This window comes from Rhineura floridana, chromosome 7, assembly GCF_030035675.1.
Source record: "Rhineura floridana isolate rRhiFlo1 chromosome 7, rRhiFlo1.hap2, whole genome shotgun sequence".
NCBI lineage: Eukaryota > Metazoa > Chordata > Lepidosauria > Squamata > Rhineuridae > Rhineura > Rhineura floridana.
Genome location: NC_084486.1, coordinates 87,591,105 through 87,596,183, shown reverse-complemented (window position 1 = coordinate 87,596,183; position 5,079 = coordinate 87,591,105).

The following is a 5,079-nucleotide window of genomic DNA, read 5'->3' as shown; positions in this document are numbered from 1 at the left end:
CGGCACTGCTCTATGCCCTTCTTGGATGTTTTTGCCTGACTGGAATGTAAGTATGGAATAAACTCTGATAATGCCTTTTGCTTGCCTGGATGAAGAATAGAGAGGGGTGTAGGAGTGTGCATAGAGTGTTACTGTGAAAATGGAAATGGACTGCCTTCAAGTTGATCCCGACTTATGGCGAGCTCGAGGGCAGCATTCCCTTTTGCATCACATGTCAGTGGTGGATGGAACCAGAGGCAAAAGCAGATGAACCAATGAATGTAAATTTAAGGTAAAATTTACATTTATTGGTTCATTCACTTTTGCCTCTGGTTCCATCCACCACTGACATGTGGTCCAGAAGGGAATGCTGCCCTTGAGCTGAAAAAGGTTGCGCACTTCTATTCTCAGCAAACTGTGTTGCCCTGGGCTCCTGCTAGGAGGAAGGGCAGGATATAAATCAAATAATAAATAAATAAATAAATGTCCCTGGACTTTTTTTCTGGGCTATGGGCAGCGCCTGTGATTGGCTGGTCAGAGCCAGCTCTCCATCAGAACTTACCTGGGTCACAAATGTTGCCAGCATTTTGTCATCCCTCATGATTCCTTCGCTGAGACTGTGAGCACACTAGTGATCTACGGCAAAGCATTTCCATTGTCCACACCTGCAAGGGGAATGGGTTGATCTGCCGATCAGTTGCGAAATCCCTTTGAAGCATTTTTTTAAAAAACAAAAGGGGCTCCCACCAGGTTTTACAGTAAAAAGGGGTGGGGTTTGACTAGCGTCATGTGCCCCCATTTTCAGAAAAGAGAGGTGGAGACACACTGAAACTAGCAAAACAGTGAGCTTAAGTGAGGGAGACCAGAAGCCTGTTTGTAAGTAGCTGCATTAGGATAGATAGAACTGAAATGCTTCTTTATCTTCTTTCATACACTATTTTGCCTTTTCCCCTTTTGTTCCCTTAAGCCTGATTCTTTATAAACACCCTTAGAGTGTGGGCACACTAGTGCTTTAAAAGCAGTGAGAGTGTTTTTTCTGGCTGCATTTTGAATCAACTCTTCCCTCTGCTGGCCACACCTCCCTTCCCCACTGCTGCCTTCAGACTTTTCAGGTCCTCCTTCAGCAAAGTGTTGGGCAAATCACTGTCTCTTTCTGACCCTGCAGCAAAGTGTTTCCATTGGCCACACCTGGAAGACAAATGGATTGATCTACCAATCAATTGCAAAATCTGCTTGAAGCCGAATTAAAAAAGGCCCAGATACACTGTAGGTGACCCAACCAGAGTTTTAGAGTTAAGAAAGGACTAAGTTTTACTAGTATTGTGCGCCCCGTTTTCAGAAAAGAGAGGTGGAGATGCACTGAAACCGACACAACAGTAAGTGTGTCTCTACCCTTAGATTGACTATTGGAGTCTGATGTGCATTTGTGGCAGCTCAGGAGAGATTGTTTTCTCCCTCTACTTTGTCTAGATTTTTTTTTGTCCTAAGCTACACATTCATGTCTAGGGAGAATTGGGAGGGGGCAGCAAGTTACCCTGCTCCATGGGAAGTGTTGGAAGTGTTGGAGATTGCAACTTAAAACAGGAGGAACTGGTGTTGCCTGAATGCTTCCTCATATTCCATAACTAATATTAATTACTCATAGCCTTGAGAATCATCCTTGCCCCAGGGGTAGAGGAACAGGGGGGCTGCAGGTGGCATATCCCAGTTTTGCAGCTCTCAGGCTCTCCACTGCAAGTATTATCCTGATGTCATAGATCAATCATTTCTGGGTAAGGTTTGGACTTATAGTAACAGTTTCCCCCTGCAGGGTGGAGAACTAATTCAGGTCAGCTGCTCCAAAGACTTATAAAATCCAAGAGATGACTGAATGCTATGGGGGATTTTTCAGCTGATGTTACCAATGCCCCTGTTGAGGCCCTGGTCTTGCTGTGTAATGGTGAAAGAGACATTGATATAGTCACTCATGAATGCCTTCGCCAGCACTGTTGCCCCAGTATCTCTGTTATCCACTTGAGCTCTGGTGGATGAAACAGACAGGCAGATGGCTACAGCAAAGGTGGAGCAAGCATTGTACCAAATGCAACCGAGCATAGGTAACAGTGCATAATCATGCCTACCATGTGGCAGTGGTGGCAGCAAAGAAGGCCTACTTCTCTGCTACCACTGTATTCTTAAGGAGTTGTCTAGCTGAAATTTTCGGAGTGGCGAATAGGTTGGTGGGAAGAACCTGCATGAAGGTTGCAAGGCACTTCAAGGGCAAAATTGCTTGCATCTGGGCTGACCTTAATGCTACATTTGTTACAAGTCTAGCAGAGGTGTCTAGAGCACTCTTGAGTCTAGTTTGGGATCTGTTTCAGTTGATGAAGCCTGACGATTTAGACAAGATGATTGAAAGCATTTGGCCTTTGCACTTCTTAGCTTGTGAGCGCCAGTCAGGAACTGCTGACTGGGTGGGTCCAGGGGCTGGTTAATTCCTCTTTCAGGAGTAGATTGTGCCATCTGGATCAACCTGGGAGAATAGAATGACTATCACTTAGTCAGAAATATCCACTTTTGAGGCAAAGTGTTTAAGGGGGTTGGCTGTTTAGTTCAGGCATACTTGTGAGATGATTATCTTGACCCATTTTAATCTGGTTTCAAGCTTTTGATCACCCTAATGGATGACCTTTTTTAGAAAAGAGACTGCAACCCTGTTGCTTCCCCTTGATCTCTCAGTAGCTTTTGATGCTGTTGGCCATGGCCTTCTCCTGGACCAATTCTGTAGATTGGGAGTTGAGGGCACAGTTCTCCGATAGTTCTGCTCTTACTTGCAAGGCCAGTTCAACAGAGTAGCTATGGGGGTCAAGTGTTTGATCATTGGGAGTGGTCCTCAGGAGATTTGGAGCAAGGTGTCATCAATATGCTGATGACACTCAGCTCTGTTTCTCCGTGCGGTCATAATCAGCTGAAGTTGTACAGATATTTGATCAGTGTGGAGGCTGTTATGTATGGGATGAGGGCTAACAAGTTGAATCTGACAAGACATAGGTGCTGTGGATTAGTGGTTTCTAGGTCTGGGAATGAGGAAAGCAGTCTGTTCTAGATAGGGTTGCACTTCCCTGAAGGATCAGGTGTGTAGTCTGGGAATACTCCTGGGTTCTACTCTGTCACTGGAAGCCCAAGTAGTCTCAGTAGTCAAGAGTTCCTTTTTTTCCAGCTAAAGCTGATTTGCCAGCTAGAGCTGATCCTGGATAGGCACAGCCTGGTGACTGTACTGATTCATGCACTAGTAATCTCCCATTCGGACTATTATAATTTGTTCTACGTGGGGCTGCTCTTGAAGATGTACTGGAGACTGCAGCTGGTGCAAAATGCAGAGACCTGGGCCTAATTGCATGAGACATCAATCAAAGATGTGCACCAGGTGTGTATTTGTCATTGGTCCCGATTCAAGGTACTGGTCTTGACATACAAAGATAGGCTGAGGAGACTCTCTTGGCCCTACCATAGTGTGGGAGGTTAGTCCAGAGGGCTTTCTCAGTGATGGTTCCTCGGTTGTAGAACAAACTCCCCCTGGAGCTTCAGCTGGCACCCACTCTTGCTATATTTCTGCATTAGCTGAAGATTGTTCTTTTCCTCCAACCCCTTTAAGGGTGCTATGTATGTAGCCATCTAATTATAGGGTTCTGAGTCTGAGGTGAGACATCTGAATGTACTGTATTGGGTTGAACTGGATGATTTGTAACTGTATTCATTTAGGGTTGCCAGGTTCATGGCCTGAGCCTGAGCCTGTATCTTTAGGAGAAGAGAAAGTCAACCAAGTGCAGGTGTTCTTGCAACTCTGTAATGAGAAAATCCACAAGGTGAAATTCTCCCTTCCCCCTGCACAACTTTTAAAGATACAGAAGACCTCTTGGAGGCTGGGCCGAGCAACCAAGAGGTCTTCCATATCTTTAAAAGTTGTGCAGGGGGAAGGGAGAATTTCACCTTGTGGTTTTTCCCATTATAGTGTTGCAAGAACACCTGCACTTGGCTGACTTTCTCTTCTCCTAAAGATACAGGATCAGTCTCAGGCCATGAACTTGGCAACCCTATATTCATTAGTTGATTGTTTTTTAAGTAGTTGAAATTCAGTATATAAATTGTGTGTGTGTGTGTATCTTCAATGTCTTACAGTTGAGGGAAATGTATCTAAGGGTGTCTACAGATGTACCCAAAAAATAAGTCATGGCATATCCCCCCCCCACAGGATTCACCCAGCTTTCTCCCACATTTGGAATGCAAATGACAGATGTACTAATCAACTAATTAAACACTGATTTGGTTGATTGTTTTGTCCCTCCTTTCTTGCTTCAGACATGCTGTTCACCTTTTTTTAAATTTATTCAGCACTGTAGAGTGCATGTATATTTATTAAATTGTTCATTTTTGTTTTGTTTGTTCATGTATTTTTTAAAGGTGCAGTCCATTAATTTAAAAATAGTTCAAAAATTGATTTGAGGGGAGGGCATAGTTTAGGGAAACAGCTGTAGCTCGGTGGTAGAGCATCTGCTGTGCATGCAGAAGGTCCCAGGTTCAATCCCTGGCATCCCCAGGTAGGGCTGGGACAGATTCTCTGTCTGAACCCCTCCCGAGACCCTGGACAACTACACCCCTGCATCTGTGAGAGAAAATGGTATATTTGAACAAAAAAGTGGTGAATGCCCTTCCACAGTGAGCTAACTGCTCAAATGATGCATGTCTGTATGCTGCCAACATGTCTGTATTGACCCTGCATATACCCTAACAGGATACCTCCATGTGCTTAAAGATGAATGGTCAATCCTTAGCTCTTTAGTGTAAACAGAACAGAAAGAGGCGAGAGCTAGATATTGCTGTGCAGGTAGGACAGATTCACTATTCAGATTCTGGGCACCTTAAATCAGCAGTCATATTCAATAAAATCAGGACTCAGTAGTTTAATTTCCTGCTGAAGATTGGCATTTGCCTTTTTATTGCTTCAGGTGATAAAGCAGGGGTGGGGAACCTTTTTCAGCCTGAGGGCCGCATTCCCTTCTGTGCAACCTTCCCAGGGCCACATGCCAGTGGTGGGCGGAGCCAGAGGCAAAAGTGGGTGGA